This window comes from Heteronotia binoei, chromosome 20 (genome assembly GCF_032191835.1).
Source record: "Heteronotia binoei isolate CCM8104 ecotype False Entrance Well chromosome 20, APGP_CSIRO_Hbin_v1, whole genome shotgun sequence".
Taxonomy (NCBI): Eukaryota; Metazoa; Chordata; class Lepidosauria; order Squamata; family Gekkonidae; genus Heteronotia; species Heteronotia binoei.
Genome location: NC_083242.1, coordinates 29,504,226 through 29,530,981, shown reverse-complemented (window position 1 = coordinate 29,530,981; position 26,756 = coordinate 29,504,226).

Here is a 26,756-nt window from a genome sequence, read left to right as displayed (position 1 = left end):
GACAATGCTAAGCACACTTACTTGTGAGTAAGTCTGCATTAACTTCTTCCCTGACCTCTGAGAGCCACACAATGTGTGTGAAAGAGCCACATGTGGCTCCTGAGTCACAGTTTAGCCATCCCTGGTCCAGAGTCTCAGACTTTGGTCTTTCCAATCACCAGAGATGATTAGGGACTGAACCTTCTGCATGCCAAGCAGAGGTTCTTCTGCTGAGCCACAGCCCCTCCTCAAAATAGCTGCATCAGTTTTTTTATTTCATGAACACATGAGAATGCCTTATAGTTATGAGACCACTGGTCCATCCAAGTCAATATTGTCTACGGTAACCGGTATTGGCTCTCCAAGGTCTCCGGTCTTTCCCATCACCTACCACCTGATCCTCCTAACTGGAGATGCCAGGGATTGAACCTTTTCCTAAGCTGGTCACATGGGCACTGTTATTCCCAGCTTTTCTTTTTTAAAAAGTCTCCTCCTCGTGTGGTCATGTTGTAAAGTGCACTCATACGTATTTTGCCAAGTAACACTCAGATACACTTTGGCTAGGATTACAAAGGCGAAACTTTATTGATAAGTTACAAGCGCAAACCTTTTCCTTACGAAGGCCTTGCCAGAAGTGAAAGAAAGAACCGCAGACAGCATAAGTAATTCAGGAAAGTACCGGTTTCCATCCCCCTCCCCCCGAGACCTTCTAACACAGGGGTGTTAAACATGGGGGTGGGGGGGTTGAGCCACTGTGTAACACAGAGTAACACAAGACTAACTCAAGAACATTACATATTCAACACACCATGACCCCGTAACATACCACATAGCAGGTCGGTGACAGTTACATGTAAAACCACTCAGGAAGGAAGGCACTGCATGAATCCCGACATCTCGGACTTTCTGCATGCAAAGCAGAGGCTTTTCCAGGGAAACACAACCCCTCTCTGCAAACCAGCCATATCAGCTGATCACAATAAACTCACATGAAGCTGCCTTATACTGACGCAGACCCTGGGTTGGAACTGACTACTGGGCCTGGCACCAGCTCCCCCAGGGTCTCGGGCGGAGGTCTTTCCCATCACCTCCTACCTGGTCCTTTTAACTGGAGATGTAGGGGATTGAACCTTCTTGTGTGCAAAGCAGATGCTTCACCACTGAGCCACGGCCCCTGCCCAGACGCATGAAGCTGCTTCGTACTGTATCAGACCTCTAATCCAACAAACTCAGCGTTGTCTACTCAGCCTGCCACTTGCTCTCCAGAGTCTTTCACATCAGCTACCACCTGATCTTTTTAACTAGAGATGCTGGGGCTTAAGAACATAAAAACATAAGAGAAGCCATGTTGGATCATGCCAATGGCCCATCGAGTCCAACACTCTGTGTCACATAAGAACATAAGAGAAGCCCTGTTGGATCAGGCCAATGGCCCAACCAGTCCAACACTCTGTGCCACATAAGAGAAGCCATGTTGGATCATGCCAATGGCCCACCCAGTCCAACACTCTGTGTCACAGAAGAACATAAGAGAAGCCCTGTTGGATCAGGCCAATGGCCCACCCAGTCCAACACTCTGTGTCACATAAGAACATAAGAGAAGCCATGTTGGATCAGGCCAATGGCCCATCCAGTCCAACACTCTGTGTCACATAAGAGAAGCCATGTTGGATCATGCCAATGGCCCACCCAGTCCAACACTCTGTGTCACAGAAGAACATAAGAGAAGCCCTGTTGGATCAGGCCAATGGCCCACCCAGTCCAACACTCTGTGTCACATAAGAACATAAGAGAAGCCATGTTGGATCAGGCCAATGGCCCATCCAGTCCAACACTCTGTGTCACAGAAGAACATAAGAGAAGCCATGTTGGATCAGGCCAATGGCCCACCCAGTCCAACACTCTGTGTCACATAAGAACATAAGAGAAGCCCTGTTGGATCAGGCCAGTGGCCCATCCAGTCCAACACTCTGTGTCACATAAGAACATAAGAGAAGCCATGTTGGATCAGGCCAATGGCCCATCCAGTCCAACACTCTGTGTCACATAAGAGAAGCCATGTTGGATCAGGCCAATGGCCCATCCAGTCCAACACTCTGTGTCACATAAGAGAAGCCATGTTGGATCATGCCAATGGCCCACCCAGTCCAACACTCTGTGTCACATAAGAGAAGCCCTGTTGGATCAGGCCAGTGGCCCATCCAGTCCAACACTCTGTGTCACACAGTGGCCAAAAAAAAACAGGTGCCATCAGGAGGTCCACCAGTGGAGATGTTGGGGATTGAACCTTGAATCTTTTTGCGTACAAAGCAGATGCTCTTTATCACTGAGCCACGGCCCGTGCCCAGACACATGAAGCTGCCTTATACGGAATCGGACCTATACTCCACCAAACTCAGCATTGTCTACTCAGTCTGGCATTTACTCTCCAGAGTATCAGGGTCATTCACATCACCTACCACCTCATCCTTTTAACTGGAGATGCTGGGGCTTAAGAACATAACAGAAGCCATGTTGGATCAGGCCAATGGCCCATCCAGTCCCACACTCTGTGTTACACAGTGGCCCAAAAAAACTCCAGGCGCCATCAGGAGGTCCATCAGTGGGGCCAGAACTCCAGAATCCCTCCCACTGTGCCCCCCCCAGCACCAAGAATACAGAGCATCACTGCCTCAGAGAGTTCCAACAATACGCTGTGGCTAATAGCCACTGATGGACCTCTGCTCCATATGCTTATCCAATCCCCTCTTGAAGCTCTCTATGCTGGCAGCCGCCACCACCTCCTGTGGCAGTGAATTCTATGTGTTAATCAGCCTTTGGGTGAAAAAGGACTTCCTTTTCTCTGTTCTAACCCAACGGCTCAGCAATTTCAGTGAGTGCCCACGAGTTCTCATATTGTGAGAAAGGGAGAGAAGTACTCCTTTTTCTACCTTCTCTAGCCCGTGCATAATCCTGTAAACCCCAGTCATGTCACCCCTCAATCGACATTTCTCCAAGCTCAAGAACCCCAAGCGTTTTAACCTTTCTTCATAGGGAAAGTGTTCCAACCCTTGAATCATTCTGAACCTGGGACCTTCAGCATGCAAAGCAGGTTCTCTACTACTGAAGGAGATATTGGATTTATATCCCACCCTATACTCTGAATGTCAGAGTGGTCACAATCTCCTTTACCTTCCTCCCCCATAACAGACATCCTGTGAGGTAGATTGGGCTGAGAGAGCTCTCACAGCAGCTACCCTTTCAAGGACAACTCCTGCCAGAGCTATGGCTGACCCAAGACCATTCTAGCAGCTGCAAGTGGAGGAGTGGGGGATCAAACCTGGTTCTCCCAGATAAGAGAGCTCTGGCTGACCCGAGGCCATTCCAGCAGGTGCAAGTGGAGGAGTGGGGAATCAAACCCTGTTCCCCCAGATAAGAGAGCTCTGGCTGACCCAAGGCCATTCCAGCAGCTGCAAGTGGAGGAGTGGGGAATCAAACCTGGTTCTCCCAGATAAGAGAGCTCTGGCTGACCCGAGGCCATTCCAGCAGCTGCAAGTGGAGGAGTGGGGAATCAAACCTGGTTCTCCCAGATAAGAGAGCTCTGGCTGACCCAAGGCCATTCCAGCAGCTGCAAGTGGAGGCGTGGGGAATCAAACCCGGTTCTCCCAGATAAGAGAGCTATGGCTGACCCAAGGCCATTCCAGCAGGTGCAAGTGGAGGAGCAGGGAATCAAACCTGGTTCTCCCAGATAAGAGAGCTCTGGCTGACCCGAGGCCATTCCAGCAGGTGCAAGTGGAGGAGTGGGGAATCAAACCCGGCTCTCCCAGATAAGAGAGCTCTGGCTGACCCGAGGCCATTCCAGCAGGTGCAAGTGGAGGAGTGGGGAATCAAACCCGGTTCTCCCAGATAAGAGAGCTCTGGCTGACCCAAGGCCATTCCAGCAGCTGCAAGTGGAGGAGTGGGGAATCAAACCCGGTTCTCCCAGATAAGAGAGCTCTGGCTGACCCAAGGCCATTCCAGCAGGTGCAAGTGGAGGATTGGGGAATCAAACCCGGTTCTCCCAGATAAGAGTCCATGCACTTAACCACTCCACCAAACTGGCTCTCTGACCCCCCAATACCCAGTGCTCGTTAATGTCTCACATCTGAGACTCACTGTGCCAGAAGAGAGATGTTTAGGAGGAAGGTCCATCACGATGACGTGCTGAGCACTTTGTTACTTACGCACACTGAAGCACAAACATACACACACACACAAAGTGAAAAGGACAGCTGAAGGCAGAAGATTTATATTGTTTTCTTGAATATCCTTTATAAACAAGGAAAGAAAGGGCAGCCAAACCTCCAGGGGCATACAGAAGCGGCAGCAACACACAAACCAAAAGAGGCAAAACGTCACAAAAAAAACCAAAGGTCCGCTTTCCCTGCAGGCGGACGTCTCAGACAGGCAGAAGTCGGACCGTCCAAAAATCTGCCACGGGGACCAGGAAGAAAGCAGAGCTGCATGGGTTATTAAATTCACACATGGCGAGGAAGGTGCATTAACCCATCCTGCAGCCAGATATGAGCATATAGTGGCACTGTTGCCGGTATCCTCCACAGAGTGGGCAATGCTGAAAGAGCACATCCGAAAGGGTCCATGATGCTTTGCCAATATGGAACAAAGAAGGTGCAAAGAACCACTCGGGGGGGGGGGGGAGTCAGGCTGTTAAAAGACACTCTTGATGTACCAGGATGGTCTAAGGCAGATGTGGTCAAACTTGCTTAACGTAAGAGCCACATAGAAGAAACATCAGATGTCTGAGAGTCGTGAGGCAAGAACATCAGATGTCTGAGAACTACAAGAAAAGAAGGAAAGCAAACAGATTGGGGGGAGGGGAGAGGTGGAAAGAAGGCAACTTTAAATGTACTACCCAAGCCACCAGCTGGCTTGGCTTGGAAACGTGATTTAAAGAGAGGAAATGCCTTCTCCAAGCCAGCCAATGGGGTGGTGGTGAGAGCTTTGAGGACCACACAATAGGTGCCACAATTTGCCACCCCTGGACTGAGGCAGTGATCCCTGGGGAGGTGTCTCCAACACCTTTCACAGTGTTTTTAGAAACTGGGCAGGGCCAGGTGGGACTTTTGCTTTGGTTTGGCCACTGGAGACCCAACTGACTGTGCATATATATATATATTTTTAACACATTGCTTCTGGCAGCCGCTTCCACTCCTGCATAAGGATCTTCGCTGCGTGACTAGAGAGAGGTAAGCTGAGTGCATGTAAGAAACTATTTATAAACAATCGGTTTACGTTAAACACAGCTTCTGCCCGAAATATTAAAGAGCTCTTCAAGAGTTATGCCTGGCCTCACGCCCTGACATCCGGCGCTTGGCCCCGCCCCTTGCGGCAGCCATTTTGTGCTCAGCTCCGCCTCCTGTGGCGGCCATTTTGTTGTTGCACCCAGCACCATGTCTCAGGAGCAGAGGTCAGGTTTGCGGCTATGTGACGCTCACCAGAGCCCCCCCTCGACCGCCTCCCATGGACTCTTCAGGCTCCCACGGTTAAACTCTCTTAAACTCGGCACACGCCGCCCATCTGCATTGTGTTAGGGCCGCAGGATGTTTTCAAAGCTCTCCAGGCAGGCACGCTCCCGTGAAGATATTCACCAAGCTTTTCGCTCCATCCCTTTCATTTGTAACATTTTTTATCTAATTGGCTTCAGAATTTATAATCTCAGTGACAGTGTTCTGGCTCCACAGCGGAATTTTTTTTTTAAATTCTTTTCTTTTCTTTTTTTCCTGAAGAGGGAAAAAAAAGAGCGGGGGGGGGGAGGAAGGAGGAGGCGGGTTAGGAGGAAAGGCCTAAAGTGCCACCTTCTGACAGGAAACAGCAACCGCAGCGGAAGGGGTTTCTTTACATCTGGCAGCTGTTTCATTTTCCCCAGCTTTTCTCTTTCAAAGGAAGGTAATCCAGACCTTTCAAAGAAACCGTTTTCTGCTCGACAAAATAAAAAAGAGAGGCAGAAGCACCTGACAAGCTCTTCTCAAAGGGCGGGGAGTCCAAAAGCGAAGCGCAAGTGAGGAAAGGAAAAAAAAAACCCACCAGGCAGCCTTGAAAAGACTAGATTAAGCGAAGAGGGGAGGGGGTTGCAATTAAAGCAGCGGAGGGGGGGGGGGAGGGAAATTAGCATCTCACCACCGGCCCCCGTACAATAAGAAGGTTCGTCAGTTGCCGCATGTTCATAATCTCGTCAGCATTTCCATGATAAATCCCAATTTTCCACTATTGTCGATCAAATCAAATGAAAATTTGGTATGCAACTTTTCAGGACCAGATGCTGAAATAAATGATGCACATTAGTCATTTAACGTTGCAAACTGGCAAAAAAAAAAAAGAAGAAGAAGAAGCAGCAGCAACTCTTTTTGCAAACTTAGGACAATTTGGGTGGGCTTTTTTCTTTCTTTTTTTTGCCGCACGAAGCTAAAAATGACATTTCTTGCTAACGAAACTTTGCAGACAATGAATCCTTCCTAGCAAGTTGATGGCGGAAAGTGGCATCGACTCGCAGCTGACTTATAGCGACCCTGGAGGGTTTCCAAGCCAAAAGAGGTAGAGGAGGTTTGCCACCATTTACCTCTGCGTAGCGACTCTGGACTTCCTTGGTGGTCTCCCATCGAAGTACTAACCCACAGCCGACCCTGCTAAGCTTCTGTGATCTGACGAGACAAGGCTACCCTTACAGCAAGTTACTGACTTTATTTTCCTCGACGAACTTTGGACGGCGTAAAGACAAGTTTCGTCGCAGCAACACTTTGGTGAAAAAGCGCAAGGGCAAAAACGTGCATGTGACAGAAACGGATCATTCTGTAGAAAAAATAGATGCTGGAGCTCATGAGCATAAGTCATTAGCATATCCCCCCCCCACAGCCAAAAGCAACCCGATGCAAGAAAGGAGAGCCCCGGGTGAGCGAGGCCTGCTTGGGCTGGCTAGAGATCCAGCCAGCCCAAGCAGGTCTCGCTCATCTGGCGCTCTCCTTGGCCGGCGCTCCACAGTCAAAAGGCCAGCAAGCCACCTGCCGCCCAAAATCCCATAAGAACGGTGGCGCGGGCTTCTCCAGGGGTTAATGAGAGCTGCTGGGGGTGTGGCAAAGCCCCTGGTGGCTGGCTGGCTGCCCGCTTTCCTAATCCAGGGATTGTTATGCAGCTGCTCCTCCTATTCAGTGGACAAGGTAGGTACGTGGGGGGGGGGGACCCTCAGAAATGTTCAGGAGCTGTGCTCTTGTGAGCTCCTGCTGAATCCAAGGCCTGGACAGAAATGCAAAAAGCCTAACTATTTCTGAAAAATGGGTGCCGCAAAACATAGGACAGAAATGCAAAAAGCCTAACTATTTCTGAAAAATGGGTGCTGCAAAACATAGAACAGAAACTTACTCCTGCCTATCTCTCCGATGCTGTCCTACGCCTTCCCCTCGTACTCTGACTGGCAGTGGCCCGCTCACATCGCCTGGTCTTTTCAACTGGAGATGCCAAGGACTGAACCTGGGATTATCTGCATGAAAGGAAAAGCTCTTCCGCTAAGCCGCCGCTCCTCAGTAGGCTGAAAGCCAAGGGGGTTTTTTTTGTAGCCGGAACTCCTTTGCCTATTAGGCCACACGCCCCTGATGTAGCCAATCCTCCAGGAGTTTACACGGCTCTTCGTACAGGGCCTACTGTAAACTCCAGGAGAACCGGCTGCATCAGGGGTGTGTGGCCTAATATGCAAAGGAGTTCCTGCTGCAAAAAATAAATAAATAATAACCCTGGGAATCACAGTGTTGATTTGTATCCCTCAGGCAGGAAACTGAGTGGTGGGACATTCCAAAGGCGGAAGGAGAAGAAGAGGAGGTTTATATATCTTTCCCCCCCCCCTATCCAACGGAGTCTCAAAGCAGTTTATAATCTCCTTCCCGTCCTCGACTCACAATAGGAACCTCGTGATGCTGGCTGAAAGGGCTTTTTAAGTAGCAGGGACGCCTTTGCATATTAGGCCACACACCCCTGATGTAGCCACTCCTCCAAGAGGGGGCTCTTGGCACAGGGCCTACTGTAAGCTCCAGGAGGACTGGCTACATCAGCGGTGTATGGCCTAATATGCAAAGGAGTTCCTGCTACAAATAAAAAGCAGGCAGGTGAGCATGTGTTGCAGAGATGTACCCTAGAGGTACATTCTCAAACAAATGTAGTCTAGAGATCTACAATCTCATATTCCCAGTCTTTCGGTGGCACTCTCGTCAGGAGCATCATCTGTCCTGCTTGCGGGTCGAGCATGATTGACAAAGAAGAAGAATTGCAGATTTATACCCTGCCCTTCTCCCTGAATCAGAGACTCAGAGCGGCTTACAATCTCCTTCATCTTCTTCCCCTGCAACAGACACCCTGTGAGGTGGGTGGGGCTGAGAAGAAGAGGAAGAAGACTGCAGATTTATACCCCGCCCTTCCCCCTGAATCAGAGACCCAGAGTGGCTTACAATCTCCTTCATCTTCTTCCCCCGCAACAGACACCCTGTGAGGTGGGTGGGGCTGAGAAGAAGAGGAAGAAGACTGCAGATTTATACCCCGCCCTTCCCCCTGAATCAGAGACTCAGAGTGGCTTACAATCTCCTTCATCTTCTTCCCCCGCAACAGACACCCTGTGAGGTGGGTGGGGCTGAGAAGAAGAGGAAGAAGACTGCAGATTTATACCCCGCCCTTCCCCCTGAATCAGACTCAGAGTGGCTTACAATCTCCTTCATCTTCTTCCCCCACAACAGACACCCTGTGAGGTGGGTGGGGCTGAGGGGGCTCTCACAGCAGCTGCCCTTTCAAGGACAACTCCTGCGAAAGCCATGGTTGACCCAAGGTCATTCCAGCAGGTGCATGTGAAGGAGTAGGGAATCAAACCTGGTTCTCCCAGATAAGAGTCCACGCGCTTAACCACTACACCAAACTGGATCTCCAGATACACAAAGAGGCACGAGGCTCACGGTAAACACAAGCTGTAATAATAAATTTCATTAAAGAGACACAAAGATAATTATATTATAATTATTTTTGTGTCTCTTTAATGAAATTTATTATTACAGCTGATGCGTACCGTGAGCCTCATGCCCCTTTGTGAATCTGTTGCATGCGGTTCTTCTCTAATTTTTTGTTACCTGCAGGTTGAGCATGGCTTGGAAATCCATTCCGCAGGTAGCGCGGCGAAGGAAAGGAGAAATCAATTAGCCGGGGGAGTGCATAACTTTATGCACCGACAGCGGACGCATGCTTGACTGCAAAGATAATAATTTTAATAGTCTGCACTTTGCAACAAGCAGGTAGCTTTCAGAAAAGGCCATCAAAACTTTAAATCACCTGCAAATCAAAACGTGAGGCATGTTACTCTCCCGGAGTAATTGTTTCCAGTGCACATCAGCAAGAAAATACCCTGAGGTTCACGAAACCAGGGGTCCCCAACCCACGGTCTGTGGACCAGTACTGGTCCGTGGCCTGTTAGCAACTTGGCCGTGAAGTTGTATAATTATTTAATTATATATTACAATGGAAGAAGAAAAAGACGACGACATAGGATTTATATCCCACCCCCCACTCGGAATCTCAGAGTCTCAGAGCAGTTCACAATCTCCTTTCTCTTCCTCCCCCACAACAGGCACCCTGTGAGGTAGGTGGGGGCTGAGAGCTCTCCCAGAAGCTCCCCTTTCAAGGACAACTCTGCGAGAGCTCTGGCTGACACAAGGCCATTCCAGGAGCTGCAAGTGGAGGAGTGGGGAATCAAACCTGGTTCTCCCAGATAAGAGTCCATACACTTAACCACCACACCAAACTAATAAAAAGAAAGCACACAATTTTATCATCCCGAAACCATCCCCACCCCTCACCCCAGTCTGTGGAAAAACTGTCTTCCACAAAACAGGTCCCTGCTGTCAAAAAGGTTACTGCACCACACTGGTAGCCCTGGTTAAAACTTGGATGGGAGACCGTCACATGAACTTGCAAAAGCTGCCATATACTGAATCAGACTGTTGGTCCTTTGAGGTCTGTATTGCCCACTCAGACTGGCAGTTGCTCCTCGAGGTCTCAGGCAGAAGTCTGTGGCATCACCTCCCGGAAGATTATTTAACTGGTTGAACCTGGGGCCTTCTGCATGCCAAGGAGATGCTCAACCACTGAGCCACAGCTATTCTCTATACTCTCGAGGCTCTGAGGCAGAGTTCTTTTTGCATCATCTACTTTACTCTGCTCTGATCAGACCACACCTAGGCCGTTTTCGCACTCACATTTTACTGGCGCCACGACCATCCTGACGCCGGCGAATCTGCATGGCTTTCGCACCAGAAGCTCCGGCGCTCCCAGAAGCGCCGGCTACTTCCGTCGCTAAGCCAGCGCAAACGGAAATCGCAAAGATGCAGGAAAACGTTTGTGCTGGCTTAGCGACGGAAAGCGCCGGCGCTTCTGGGAGCGCCGGCGCTTCTGTTGCGAAATCCATGCAGATTCGCCGGCGTCAGGAGGGTCGTGGCGCCAGTAAAACGTGAGTGCGAAAACACCCCTAGAGTATTGTGTTCAGTCTGGAGCAACGCAATTTAGGAAGGATATAGACACGTTGGAATGTGTCCAGAGGAGGGCAATGGTGAGGGGTCTGGAGACAAAGTTCTATGAGGGCAGGATGAAGGACCTAGGTCTGTTTAGCCTGGAGAGGAAACAACTGAGAGGCGATATGACCAAATACTTGAAGGGCTGTCGTATATAGGATGGTGTGGAGTTGTTTTCTTTGGCCCCAGAAGGTCAGACCAGAACCAATCGGTTGAAATTAAATCAAAAGAGTTTCTGGCTCAAGATTAGGAAGAACTTCCTGACTGTCACGGGCTGGGGCCGGGTCAGGCAAAGTCCAGGGGCAGTCCGAGGTCTGTAGCCAGTAAGCAGGAGGGTCCGAGGCGCCAAATCCGAATCACTGTACAAGTATCGCAGGTCCGAGGTCCAGAAGCCGAGGTCAGGGAGTCCAGAAGTCACAAGCCAAAGTCAGGGGGTCCAGGAACCAAAGTCAAGCCGGAGTGGATGCTAGAACGTCAGGGAGATGACTAGTTGCTTCCACAAAGCCTCCTCCCAAAGCCTACAGCTATATAGCCCTCTGCTGGCTGTTGCCCATTTGGGCTAATTGCTGGCTCAGAAAGGCAGCCAGGATCCTGTTGCAACTCAAGCATCCTTGCTCTTAGAAGGGCCAGAATCCTCTCAAAACTCAGGGCTCAGGGAGCGTCTTGCTCGTGAGCGTGCCGCCCTCCTCCGATCCCTGAGGTCCTGACGAAGGCGGTCACGCACACGAGCCACCCGAGAGGCTGAGGCAGGGGGGCTTGGATCTTCTCCAGCAGGAGGCAGGGGCACCGGTGCAGGTGGCAGGGGCACAGTTTCTTCTGCAGGCTCAACTTCCTCTGCAGGGTCCCCAGCACCCATGACACTGACCGTTATAGCGATTCCTCAGCGGAACAGGCTTCCTCAGGAGGTGGTGGGCTCTCCTCCCCTGGAGGTTTTTAAACAGAGGCTAAATGACCATCAGACAGCAATGCTGATTCTGTGAATTAGGCAGATCATGGGAAGGACAGCAAGGGTTGCCTCAATGCTTAATTCTTGTGGCCCTTTCTCACATGCCCAGGGAAATGACAATTGCCACTTTGAGAACAGGGAGCAATTTTTCTCCAGGCCAGTTTGGCCAGGGATCCTGGAGGTTTTTGCCATCTCCTGGGCATGGAGCAGGAGGTCACTGGGGATGTACCAAGGGTCTGATTCAGTATAAGGCAGCTTCATATGTTCATATGTATGTGTGCGGGGGAGGTATTTGTGAATTTCCTGCATTGTGCAGGGGGTTGGACCCTGGAGGTCCCTTCCAACTCTGTGATTCTAAGTACAACCCAATACTTTCCACTGGAGATGCTGGGGACTGAACCCGGGATCTTCTGCATGCCTCTGAGCCACAGCCCTTCTCCATATCCTTGAGGCTCTCAGGCTGACATCTTTCACATCACCTGTTACCTGACCTTCTAGCAGGAGATGCCAGGGATTGAACCTGGGACCTTCTGCATGCCAAGAAGACACCCTACTGCTGAACCAAGGTCTCTTCCCAAAGCACAGGCATTAAACGTGACATGTCAGGGGGAGGGGGGGACAGGGGACAGAAAACAGCGTTCCGTACACAGAAAAACAATGCAGGCAAGGACAAAATCATACATTCGGAAAAAGATAATACGTACAATATGCAGCAGAGTAAAATCTAGTTGGACTAGATGACCCTAGAGGTCCCTTCCAACTCTACGATTCTATGAAATTCACAGTCCCATTCTCTTTATTGAAAGCACCTTCCTGCACCATTCTGTTATAACACTTTCCCTATGAAGAAAGGTTAAAACGCTTGGGGCTCTTGGAGAAACGTCGACTGTGGGGTGACATGATACAAGTTCACAAGATTATGCATGGGATAGAGAATGTAGAGAAATAAGTACTTTTCTCTCTTTCTCATAATAGAAGAACTCGTGGGCGTTCGATGAAATTGCTGAGCAGTTGGGTTAGAACGGATAAAAGGAAGAACATCTTCACCCAAAGGGTGATTAACACAAGGAATTCACTGCCACAGGAGGTGGTGGTGGCTGCAAGCATAGCCAACTTCAAGAGGGGACTGGATAAAAATATGGAGCAGAGGTCCATCAGTGGCTCTTAGCCACAGTATATTATTGGAACTTTCTGGGGCAGTGATGCTCTGTATTCTTGGTGCTTGGGGAGGGGGGGCAAAGTGGAAGGGCTTCTAGACCCACTTGTGAACCTTCTGATGGCGCTTGGGGGGGGGGGGTTCTGGCCACTGCGTGACACAATGTGTTGGACTGGATGGCCTGATCCAACAGGGCTTCTCTTATGTCCTTATGTGACACAGTGTTGGACTGGATGGGCCATTGGCTGATCCAACATGGCTTCTCTTTTGTTCTTATGTGACACAGAGCGTTGGACTGGATGGGCCACTGGCCTGATCCAACAGGGCTTCTCTTATGTTCTTATGTGACACAGAGCGTTGGACTGGATGGGGCATTGGCCTGATCCAACATGGCTTCTCATGTTCTTATATGACACAGAGTGTTGGACTAGATGGGCCATTGGCCTGATCCAACAGGGCTTCTCTTATGTTCTTAATGCAGCCCTAATACTAATGCCAGAAGCAGGGGAGATTTCCTGAGGCCATTGTGTAAGGTGAGGAGGCCCCCAGTAGGGGATTCATGCACACAAACAATTGTTGATCTCACCCACTTTCCAGGGAGCAGCTATGGAAGACCCTGCTCTGATGAGTGCCGTTGTCATGGCCTAACCACATTGCCCAGCCACAAGCCCTTCTCAAGCGGACCTTTGGAAGGAGGGCGCTTTAACGAAAGACCTACTGCTCACGTGCCACAGAACAAAGGCCCCTTGCCCTCCTGCCTCTTCTCCCGCACGTGCTAAGCAGTGTTCCCTCTGAGCTGAGTCCGTGTGAGCTAGCTCAGTTTTCTTAAGCCTCCAGCTCACCCATTTTTGTCTCCACTCAGGAAAAATGGTCCCAGAACAAACTGATTTATGCAGGAGCTCACAACTTTGATGCCGGCAGCTCACAAAGTAGAATTTTTGCTGACAAGGCTCCACAGCGTAGAGGGAATGTTGGTGCTAAAGGGGAGCAACCAACTTGGAGATGCAAGATCAAGATGATTAGCAGCCAGAAAAGATACCTTCACGGATCAGACCATGGTCCACCTAGTCCACCACCCTGTCTCAGGCAGTGGCCAACCAGTTCCTCTAGAACAGGGATGGCCAACGGTAGCTCTCCAGATGTTTTTTGCCTACAACTCCCATCAGCCCCAGCCATTGGCCATGCTGGCTGGGGCTGATGGGAGTTGTAGGCAAAAAAACATCTGGAGAGCTACCGTTGGCCACCCCTGCTCTAGAGCAGTGGCCCCCAACCTTTTTGGCCCCAGGGCCAGCAAGGGGGGGTGCCGAATTCAGCCTCCCCCCAAGGCGCCCCCCCCTCCGTTTTCGCCATTTTAAGGCGTGGGAAGGGGTGCTGAAGCACCTCCCAGGCTGACCCCACCCCACCAAATTGAGGCCAAGAACAGAGCACAGAGGCCCAGGTTTTCCCCTGATAAAAGCACTAGAAAAGCACTAGCGGGGGTGGGGGGTAGGGTCCAAAGGGACGGTGACTGGCCCAAGGTCACCCAGATGGCTGCATGGGGGAGGAGAAGTGAGGAGAAGTGAGGAATCAAACCCGGTTCTCCAGATTAGCCTTGGCAGCTCTTAACCACTACACCAAGCTGGCTCTCAATAACCGGGCCTCCAACCATTGCAGGATTTTAGGAGGTCAAACAATCCTTCTTATCCATGTCAGGGGTGGCTAACGGTAGCTCTCCAGATGTTTTTTTTGCCTACAACTCCCATCAGCCCCAGCCAGCACGGCCAATGGCTGGGGCTGATGGGAGCTGTAGGCAAAAACATCTGGAGAGCTACCGTTGGCCACCCCTGATCTATGTTATTAATTATGAGGGTGGATGTTCTTTATCTCACGTGGATGGCCTTGGCTAGCCCTATTCTGGCCAGACTGGTGGACACCAGGAAATGTACTGGAGGGCATCCTTGCACCCAGGATCCACCACATTAGGGACCAAAGATTTCAGGTTTTCACGGCTGGCATCATCATTAGGGTTTGTAGAATCTTTCGGGCTCAAGTGCCGTGTTCTACTGGAGAAAGTTTTCCTTCCAGACGTTTCGTTCTCGGCTGCGGAGAACATCCTCAGTGGTGTTGCAGCCGGAGCAGGCGCTCTGACCTTCTTGGCTGCTGTGCATTGAGTGAGGCCAGGGCTGCTGGAGAGCTGCTATTTCTAGGCTGGAGGGGGTGTGGTGAGAGGGCAATTAGGGACCCCTTGTGAGGAGGAGGAAGAGGAGGAGGAGGAGAAGAAGAAGGTGGTGGTAGATTTATGCCTCACCCTTCTCTCAGAATTAGAGACACACCGGCATCACACCGCAGGGCCTGTAAGACAACCCTCTTCCGGCTGGCCTATAACTAACCGGCACAAGAAACTAAGTGTGGTTTTAGTAGATTTCTGCTGCTCTTAATGTTTTAAATGTTTTAATTATTTTAACTGTTTAAATGCCTAAACCTAATTTATGTGAGATTCTATGTTGTAAGCCGCCCTGAGCCACTTGGTGGGAAGGGCGGGATATAAATTATAAAATAAAATAAATTAAAATAAAATAAAATAAAATAAATAAAAATTCACCTTTTAAGGGATCATTTATTATTATGGATTCTCATTTTAAAACACAGCAGAGCCCTCTACTGTATATAATAGTATAACTGCCTCTCCTTCGCCATATCCAGAACGGATTTGTGCGTGAGATAATCTTTATATCTCCGCCTCCTGGTTTTTAACAATTAGCCTAATTATAGTCACTGACCGCTCCAAGATTAAACGACGGAGAAGGCGTGCCAGGAAACAGGGAAGAAGGAGCCTTCCATCCAAAGCTATCCATGTCCGAGGCAGTACATTTTTCTGCTTAGAGCTGCAAGGAGCTCTCCCACAACTAGCACCAGCAACGCTTAGACCCCTGTAATTACACTCCTGGCTGGCTTTCCAAGGAACGCTTTGCCAAGCCGGCCAAGTTAAATGTTCCACTGTAGACAACGGCCAAATAAAGGACAGGATGAGAACGTCAGCTGCCTTTATGGCTCTGGCAGCCAAAAGCGCCAAGAGGCAAAGCAAAGATAAAGCAGGCAAAAAACCACAGTGTGTAACAATCTCATAGCCCTCTTTCCCTCTCTCATACAGCAAGGGTAACTTCTACCATAACAACCTAACAACTGTCTATGTTTACTGTGAAACTACAGTAATGCTCTGTATTCTTGGTGCTTGGGGGAACACAGTGGGAGGGCTTCTAGTGTCCTGGCCCCACTGGTGGACCTCCTGATGGCACTTGGGTTTTTTCGCCACTGTGTGACACAGAGTGTTGGAGTGGATGGGCCATTGGCCTGATCCAACATGGCTTCTCTTATGTTCTTATGTGACACAGAGCGTTGGACTGGATGGGCCATTGGCCTGATCCAAAATGGCTTCTCTTATTTTCTTATGTGACACAGAGCGTTGGACTGGATGGCCTATTGGCCTGATCCAAAATAGCTTCTCTTATGTTCTTCTTTGACACAGAGTGTTGGACTGGATGGGCCATTGGCCTGATCCAACATGGCTTCTCTTATGTTCTTATGTGACTCAGAGTGTTGGACTGGATGGGCCACTGGCCTGATCCAACATGGCTTCTCTTATGTCACACAGAGTGTTGGACTGGGTGGGCCATTGGCCTGATCCAACATGGCTTCCCTTATGTTCTTATGTGACACAGAGTGTTGGACTGGAGGGGCCAATGGCCTGATCTAACATGGCTTCTCTTCTGTTCTTATGTGACACAGAGTGTTGGGACTGGATGGGCCATTGGCCTGATCCAACATGGCTTCTCTTATGTTCTTATGTGACACAGAGTGTTGGACTGGATGGGCCATTGGCCTGATCCAACATGGCTTCTCTTCTGTTCTTATGTGACACAGAGTGTTGGGACTGGATGGGCCATTGGCCTGATCCAACATGGCCTCTCTTATGTTCTTATGTGACACAGAGTGTTGGACTGGATGGGCCATAGGCCTGATCCAAGATGGCTTCTCTTATGTTCTTATTAAAAGAGATACAACTCCAATAACCTCGCTCCACTGATGCTCTGAGAGCCAACCTACACGTTACATTAGACACAGGTCCAATCTGTGGCCATGATTTTGGAGAAAAATTCAGTCATTTCAAAACAACTGTAGGGAAGCTGTAGAAAAGAGCAAGAGTCCAGTAACAAAATTTGTGGCAGGGGTAAGAGCTTTCAGAAGTCACTGCTCACTGCTTCAGACACGGCTAGAATGAGAGTCTATCTGTCCTTATATCTTGGACGACAGAGTGATTTCCGATGCCGAATGACAATAGCAACTATTATTGCATTAGGTGTGAGATCCACAGGGGTAGCAGGAGCGGAGAAATCAGAACTGGTAATGAGACAGGAAACCTAGGTCTCAGTTCAGTCCAGGAAGTTGAATCATTTTGAGCTTCAAGATCAGTTGCAATTCAGCAGTCTATCTTTCTAATTTCCTTCTGAAATTCTTCTAGGAGAGAACTGCTGCTCAGGTCAGCATGGTTAAAATGTAGAAGAGATGTTTTGGCATTTCGGACACGTGAAGGGGGTGGGAATCCAGTGGCTTCTTGCTGCCACAGTTCAGAGCCTCACAACAATTCTTTTAATAGATAAATTTTCCTCTCAAAGGGAATCAGTGGCCACAGGTGTATACAGTGGACCTGTATCCACAGTAACATATAGTCCAGAGGTGTCAAACATGAGGCCTGTAGGCCAAATCAGGTCCCTGGAAGGCTCCAATCAGGCCCCATGAGCAACTGGCTCTTGTCTGCTTCCTTCCCTCTCTCTCTTGCTTCCTTCTACATCACAGCTTGCTTTGCCAGGCTTGCTCAATCGCACAGCAGAGCTACTGAGCTACGCCTCTATTTTCTCCATTGTCTGAGGCTCCTCCCCAAGGGGGAGAGGGAGCGCTTGCTTTGTCAGGCTTTCTCAGTCACACAACGGAGAGCTACTGAGCCGAGCCTCTCTTCCTTCTATTGGCTGAGGCTCCTTAAAGCAAGAGATGTCAGTGATCAGAGACTGTTAAAAAAACAAATTATTACAAGAGTGCTAATGTTTTAAGCATATTTTACTTTAAGTTTTTTTAAAAATATATCTTTGTATTTGTCTGTGTCCTTTATAAAAGTTTATATCTCCACTACCTGGCATTACATTTTATGACAAACATGGCCAGGTCCGACAAGGTCCCATTTATGTCAGATCCGGCCCACATAACAAATGAGTTTGACACCACTGCCCTAACCTTTCCCTATGCTGGTCTTTACAACACAACCATTTAAAAAAAAAAGAATCTCCTTCTAGCATGGTCGTGTTGTAAAGTGTCCACATATGTATTCTATCTTTCTGTGCAAAGGAAGTATTAAGGGTTTTAATAAAGAGAAACGTCGACTGCGGGGTGACATGATAGAGGTTTACAAGATAATGCATGGGATGGAGAAAGTAGAGAAAGAGGTACTTTTCTCCCTTTCTCACAATACAAGAACTCCTGGGCATTCGATGAAATTGCTGAGCGGACAGGTTAAAACGGATAAAAGGAAGTACTTCTTCACCCAAAGGGTGATTAACATGTGGAATTCACTGCCACAGGAGGTGGCGTCGGCCACAAGCATGGCCACCTTCAAGAGGGGTTTAGATAAAAATATGGAGCAGAGGTCCATCAGTGTGTGTGTGTGTGTGTATAAATATATATATATATATATATAATTTTTTTGGCCAATGTGTGACACAGAATGTTGGACTGGATGGACCATTGGCCTGATCCAACATGGCTTCTCTTATGTTCTTATGTATGCGTAATATTTGCTCATGTCTTGCAGCTCTCAAACATCTGACATTTCTCCCACGTGCCTTTTGTGTTAAGGTTTGGCCACCCCTGCGCTAGAGTGGGATTCTAGGTGGTATGGAGGCTGAGAGCCAACCTCCAAAGTAAAAAAAAAAAATTATTTAAAAGAAAATATTTACAAGCATCCTTAAGCACAGAACTACCTAGATCAGCAAACGGATTTCAAAAGCAAATGGACCATTAATGCAATCGCCTTCTCCTGTCTTAGACATACCCTAACTGGTGTTAAAATAGGGCAGGCGCCAAAGACCTTTTAAAATTAAAAGGTTCTTCTCCACATCTCATTACCTGGGATCGCATGGTCAGAAAAAGATGGCTGCCTGCTTGAACATATGAAGCTGCCTTATACCGAATCAGACCTTTGGTCCATCAAAGTAAGTATTGTCTTCTCAGACTGGCAGCAGCTCTCCAGGGTCTCAAGCGGAGGTTTTTCACACCTGTTTGCCTGGACCCTTTTTTGGAGATGCCGGGGATTGAACCTGGAACCTTCTGCTTCCCAAGCAGATGCTCTACCACTGAGCCACCGTCCCTCCCCAAATCAGAACTGGTAATGAGAGCAAAGTACACCAGAGCAAAGTATCCTTCTCCTCGGCCAAGCATCCCAAGGAAGAGAGAGTCCTTTCCCCTTGCTGAGAAGTTTTGATAATTTCCCTGTCTCCACCCACTTTACCTCACTCCTTCCATCCCCTTAACCAGTGTTCCCTCTAAGCTTAGTGTGAGCTAGCTTGCAGTTTTTTAGCCTCTGGCTCACACATTTTTGTCTTAGCTCAACTAAGAGCAAACTAATTTATGCAGTAGCTCACAACTCTAACGCTAGTAGCTCACAAAGCAGAATTCCTGCTCACAAGACTCCGCAACTAAGAGGGAACATTGTCTGCCCAGTTTGCAAGTGCATCGTGGGATGCCTGCTGCAAGTAGGGGCAGCCCTAGACTGTCTGGCACCAAAGGCAAGGCTAACTTTTGGCACACACACCCCACACTAATAATGTCACTGAGTCACATGGGAGCGCCCAGTCTGGCACCCCCAGGACGCCAGCGCCCTAGGCAATCACCTAGTTTGTCCAGCAACAAGGCCCGCCCTGGCTGGAAGGTATTCTGGGAAATCTCCAGGAACAGTCTGGAGGCTTCCGAGCACCCAGTTCCTAAGTTTGTTTTCCTAGCTGTGATCTAGCAGAACTGAACTAGCTCCCTGCCACCTCCAGAGAGGGGGAAAAAACCCAGCCTTTAAAACTCAAAAGTGAGTGGGGCAGGTTTCTCTACAGACCACAAGACGCTAAGGTTAGCTCTCCAGAAGTCATGCAGCAGGTACAACGGCTCCACGAGAAGCCATCTAGATGCCTCAAAACCATTGGCTGTAGAAAGAGTGCTGCAGAACTTGAAAGCATGCCTGCAGTCATGTGCCGTTTTACGAGGGAGATATCAGCGAGTCCCTTTAGCCAACAGACTTTGCTCCTGTGGAACGAATACCCCTGACTCAATCCAGCATATATTGCTTGATTGTTCTTTTTACCATAACCTCCGTAAAGATTTATTTGGCAAGCTTTCTTTTTCTCCAGATTTGTCTATTCTGCCACCCTGTTATTATTTATTGAGTGATACTGAGGGGGTGGTTAGTGAGGCTGTGGCAAAATTTCTGGCTGACATCCTTAAATTTAATTCTGACCATGTTTGAATGCATCTGTAAGCTCGGTTTTATTTCGATTTTATCTCCAATGTTTAAATTTTTATATTCTGTGTATTTTTATCTGAATCTATTATGCCATTAAAGGTTTGGTATGGTATGACTTGGGCTTTAAGAAAGGCTGTCACGTGAATTTTGATTCTGCATTCTCTCTTTGGTGTAGTGGTTAAGTGTGTGGATTCTTATCTGGGAGAACCAGGTTTGATTCCCCACTCCTCCACTTGTACCTGCAGGAATGGCCTTGGGTCAGCCATAGCTCTCTTATCTGGGAGAACCAGGTTTGATTCCCCACTCCTCCACTTGCACCTGCTGGAATGGCCTTGGGTCAGCCATAGCTCTCTTATCTGGGAGAACCAGGTTTGATTCCCCACTCCTCCACTTGCACCTGCTGGAATGGCCTTGGGCCAGCCATAGCTCTGGCAGAGAGCCAGTTTGGTATAGTGGTTAAGTGTGCGGACTCTTATCTGGGAGAACCAGGTTTGATTCCACACTCCTCCACTTGCAGCTGCTGGCATGGCCTTGAGTCAGCCATAGCTATCGCAGAGTTGTCCTTGAAAGAGCAGTTTCTGTGAGAGTTCTCTCAGCCTCACCCACCTCACAGGGTGTTTGTTGTGGGGGAGGAAGATAAAGGAGAATGTGAGCTGCTCTGAGGCTCTGAGTGGAGGGCGGAATATAAATTCTTCTTCTTCTTCTTCTTCTTCTTCTTCTTCTTCTTCTTCTTCTTCTTCTTCTTCTTCTTCTTCTTCTTCTTCTTCTTCTTCTTCTTCTTCTTCTTCTTCTTCTTCTTCTTCTTCTTCTTCTCCCCAACGATGCAGCATTGGGAAAAGCCTTCCCAAGAAGAAAACCGCTTCCGAGTGCTTCTCTCTCACGACCACTTGATTGCCACAGGTATTTCTCTCACCCTGGTAATCTAGCACGAGTGGTAAAGAAGCTGCACAGTTATGTTAAGAGTTGAGTAAGATTCTTGTCATAAGCCATCACCTATCTTGTCACTTTCTCTGTATGCTTCCCTTGAACCGACCCAAACAAAAATTCATCATGAATATAAATGGAATCTGTCAACTTTTCCTCTCTAATCTTCTTTACACTTGGATGGAAGTTTAATTGGAATGAATAAAACACTTTATCTGCGGGGAAAAAAGGGGAAAGGAAAAAAATGTCCCATCATATTGACAGATAGCATTTTACCACTGGCCAACACAGTTGGTTTATCACGCAGACAATAAAAACCGAAGAAGAACCCTTTTGGATCAGACCAGTGGTTCATTATATTATAGTGAAGAAGAAGATGATGATGATATTGGATTTATATCCCGCCCTCCACTCCGAAGAGTCTCAGAGCGGCTCACAATCTCCTTTCCCTTCCTCCCCCACAACAGACACCCTGTGAGGTAGATGAAGATATTGGATTTATATCCCGCCCTCCACTCCGAAGAGTTTCAGGGCGGCTCACAATCTCCTTTCCCTTCCTCCCCCACAACAGACACCCTGTGAGGTAGATGAAGATATTGGATTTATATCCCGCCCTCCACTCTGAAGAGTTTCAGGGCGGCTCACAATCTCCTTTCTCTTCCTCCCCCACAACAGACACCCTGTGAGGTAGATGAAGATATTGGATTTATATCCCGCCCTCCAATCCAAAGAGTCTCAGAGTGGCTCACAATCTTTTACCTTCCTCCCCCGCCCCCAACAGACACCCTGTGAGGTAGATGAAGATATTGGATTTATATCCCGCCCTCCACTCTGAAGAGTCTCAGAGCAGCTCACAATCTCCTTTCCCTTCCTCCCCCACAACAGACACCCTGTGAGGTAGATGAAGATATTGGATTTATATCCCGCCCTCCAATCCAAAGAGTCTCAGAGTGGCTCACAATCTCCTTTACTTTCCCCCTCCCCCCTACAACAGACACCCTGTGAGGTAGATGAAGATATTGGATTTATATCCCACCCTCCACTCCGAAGAGTCTCAGAGCAGCTCACAATCTCCTTTGCCTTCCTCCCCCCCAACAGACACCCTGTGAGGTAGATGAAGATATTGGATTTATATCCCGCCCTCCAATCCGAAGAGTCTCAGAGCGGCTCACAATCTCTTTTACCTTCCCCCCCTACAACAGACACCCTGTGAGGTAGATGAAGATATTGGATTTATATCCCGCCCTCCACTCCAAAGAGTCTCAGAGCGGCTCACAATCTCCTTTCCCTTCCTCCCCCCCCAACAGACACCCTGTGAGGTAGATGAAGATATTGGATTTATATCCCACCCTCCACTCCGAAGAGTCTCAGAGCGGCTCACAATCTCCCTTACCTTCCTCCCCCTCAACAGACACCTTGTGAGGTGGGTGGGGCTGAGAGAGCTCTGACAAAAGCTGCCCTTTCAAGGATAACCTCTGCCAGAGCTCTGGCTGACCCAAGGCCATTCCAGCAGGTACAAGTGGAGGAGTGGGGAATCAAACCCGGTTCTCCCAGATAAGAGTCCGCGCACTTAACCACTACACCAAACTGGGTCTCCCTAGTGGGATCTATGCAATGATGAGGCAAGATGGTAGTGAACATAGCTCTTTTATTGAATACGGCATAGTATAGCGCTGCCTCTAAGACTGAAGACTTGTCCAACAGGGCCAACTATATATACACACAAAGTTCCCGCACTAGGATCCTATTGGACCATTCAAAACAGCAGGGGGCTCGTGATTGGAGCAGGGCAGCAGGAATTTGGATCCTACTGCCTATTGTTCCTGATTCCCCAAGCTCAGTCCTACAGGCTCCAATGAGCCTCACAAGAACTCCAAATCCTTGATACGATTCAAACCACATACACAACATCTAGCATCGCATCTCACACAGCGGCTAGTCAGTTCCTCTGGAGGGCCAAAAACAGAGCATACGAACATATGAACATATGAAGCTGCCTTATACCGAATCAGACCTTTGGTCCATCAAAGTCAGTATTGTCTTCTCAGACTGGCAGCGGCTCTCCAGGGTCTCAAGCTGAGGTTTTTTCACACCTATTTGCCTGGACCCTTTTTGGGAGTTGCCAGGGATTGAACCTGGGACCTTCTGCTTCCCAAGCAGATGCTCTACCACTGAGCCACCGTCCCTCCCAATAGAGGCCAAGGCCTTGCCCTAGTAATAACACAACAAGAGCCCCGCTAGATCAGACCAGTGGTCCATCTAGTTCTGCATCCCAGTCTCACAGAGTGGCGAAGCAATTCCTCTGGAGGTCCAACAGAGCATGGAGATTGAACCTTTCCCCAGATAAGAACAGAAGATGTCTGCTGGATCAGACTAGGGGTCCAATTAGTCCTGCATCTTGCCATACACAGTGGCCAACTAGTTCCTCTGGAGGGTCAACAAAAGGACACAGAAGCCCAGGCCTTCCCCAATGAGAACATCAGAAGAGCCCTGCTGGATCAGAATTGTGGTCCACCTAGTCCAGCATCCCGTCGCACACGGCACCCAAGTAGTTACTCTGAGGGTCTACAACAGGAGAAAGAGGCTGAGGCCTTCTCTTGACGATGCCGCCTAGCACTGGTATTCAGAGGTTTACATTGTCCCACCTACCTTTACTCCAGTATCTAACTAACAGGTATGCTTATATGATTTATGCCTACAGGGAGAAACAGTTCTTCTGGAGGGCCAACAACAGGGCACAGATGCCAAGACCGTCCCCTGAAGTTGCCTCCTTCAGAAGTTTATTGCCTCTGAATTCTGAGGTTACCTTTTGTCTCCATAGCTAGTAAAAGTAAAGGTAAACCCCTGTGCAAGCACCAGTTGTTTCCGACACTGTGGGGGGGGGGGGGGGGGGACACACTGCTTTCACAACATTTTCATGGCAGACTTTTTCCGGGGTGGTTGGCCATTGCCTTCCCTAGTCATTTACGCTTTCACCCCAGCAAGTTGAGTACTCATTTTACCGACTTCAGAAGGATGGAAGGGCTGAGTCAACCTTGAGCCAGCTACCTGAACCCAGCCTTCCACTGGGATCGAACTCAGGTCGTGAGCAGAGCTTAGGACTGCAGTACTGCAGCTTTACTACTCTGCACCATGGGGCTCTTCTCCATAGCTAGTAGCCCTCCTCCGTGGATCTGTCATCCCCTTCTAAAGCTGTCATGCCTGTGGCCATCACTACATCCTCTACCGCCTTCCTCCCCATTTGCTCCTCACCAACAGCCCTGCAAGGTAGGCTGAGAGGATACATCTGGGCCCCAAGGTCTCTATCTATCCCCTAAAATTGCTCACCGTCACGTTCCCATCCTTTTATACGCGGATGATGCCGTCTTACAGTCATGTTCCCAAATTGGATTGAGGCGTCTATTATACCAAGTCATGACCTATCTCAATAACGAGTTATCCCTGAATTATGGGAAAACAAAGATTTTTAGTTTTCTCTAAATCTTGGAAGCAACAATCATGGTCAGTCCATTGAAACCTTACTGAACAGGTCAAAACTACCAAATATCTGGGGATTAATTTTTTCCACAATGGGAGCTGGGCAACCCATCGCAAGTGCGCTCTATCAGTGGCAAGAACTAGTTGCCGTGGCTATTGCCCGTTTTTTTTTATCTGAAAGGGAACCGATATGTCCCTATGGCCCTAAGAGCTTTCAATGCGAAATCTAGCCCCCAACTCCTATATGGTGCTCCCATATGGATCAGCGCCTTCGATTACACCACTGAAGGTCTACAATCCTTTTTTTTTTTTTTTGAGGAAAATACTGGGATTACCCAACTGTGTTCCTTATGCTGCAATTTGCATGGAAACTGGACTGTTGCTGCTGGAAACTCGCGCCTGGCTTTTGACCTTTAAGTTTTGGCTGCGCCTTTTATTTAACTCTGATCAGAATTCTTTCACCTTTTTAATGCTGATGGACCATCATGCATCCAAATGGTTGACCCTGATCCAAAAGAAAATTACATCCATAGGAATTTCCTTGGATGCATTTTATCTATCCTCTGCTCCTGTGGTATTTCAATCCATCAAACGCAGACTACTAGATATCCAGTTGCAACGTCTAACTGAGGCAGCTCGGAAAACTTGCTCCCCAAGCTATCTGGGTTTATCCCAGACTCCTGGGTTTTTAGCTCCCTATTTCCTCTTTTTAACTGATCCTCACCAAAGAAGAGCATTCATGCTGGCCAGATTTTAATGCACTACCATCGGCCATCCTCTCCGGAAGATACCACAGAATCCCCGCAATCTTAGACGATGCCCTTGTAGCCAAGGAGTCATCGAAACGGTCTCTCATGTTCTTCTTGACTGCCCTTTCTATAGCAGTCCACAAGCAAGATACCTAGATGCTCTGCTCTTTGACCATCAAGGCCTCTCTGTCAATGCCAAGGTTCGTTTTTTACTCCACGGGAAACAATTTTGTCACTACTCACGTTGCTTGCTTTTTACAGGTTGCGATCCAAATCAGAGAGGCTTTTACTCATGCATAGCCCACAGCTATCTTATGTCATTTAACTTTTGCTGGTTTTTTTAAGGTTTTAATATATATAGTGATACTGTTGGTTTTAAAGTGTACTGTACCCTTATATCATTGCCAATAAAGGTCTATGGTATGGGTAGACTGAGAGGATACATCTGGGCCCCAAGGTCGCTAATCCATTTCATTCAAAGAAAAAAGAAGAAGAAGATATTGGATTTATATCCTGCCCTCCACTCCGAAGAGTCTCACAGTGGCTCACAATCTCTTTTACCTTCCTCCCCCACAACAGACACCCTGTGAGGCGGGTGGGGGCTGGAGAGGGCTCTCACAGCAGCTGCCCTTTCAAGGACAGAGTCTCAGAGCAGCTCACAATTTCCTTTACCTTCCTCCCCCATAACAGACAGCCTGTGAGGTGGGTGGGGCTGAGAGGGCTCTCACAGCAGCTTGCCCTTTCAAGGACAGAGTCTCAGAGCGGCCTACAATCTCCTTTCCCTTCCTCCCCCACAACAGACATCCTGTGAGGTGGGTGGGGCTGAGAGGGCTCTCCCAGCAGCTTGCCCTTTCAAGGACAGAGTCTCAGAGCGACTCATAATCTCCTTTACCTTCCTCCTCCACAACAGACACCTTGTGAGGTGGGTGAGGCCGAGAGGGCTCTCACAGAAGAAGAAGAAGAAGATATTGGATTTATATCCCGCCCTCCACTCCGAAGAGTCTCAGAGCGGCTCACAATCTCCTTTACCTTCCTCCCCCACAACAAACACCCTGTGAGGTGGGTGGGGCTGGAGAGGGCTCTCACAGCAGCTGCCCTTTCAAGGACAACCTCTGCCAGAGCTATGGCTGACCCAAGGCCATTCCAGCAGGTGCAAGTGGAGGAGTGGGGAATCAAACCCGGTTCTCCCAGATAAGAGTCCGCACACTTAACCACTACACCAAACTGGCTCTACAGCAGCTGCCCTTTCAAAGACAACTTCTGCCAGAGCTTTGGCTGACCGAAAGGCCATGCTAGCAGGTGCAAGTGGAGGAGTGGGGAATCAAACCCGGTTCTCCCAGATAAGAGTCCGCACACCTTAACCACTACACCAAACTGGCTCGCCTCTTCGACCCCAACGAAATGATCACCATTTTACTTGCTT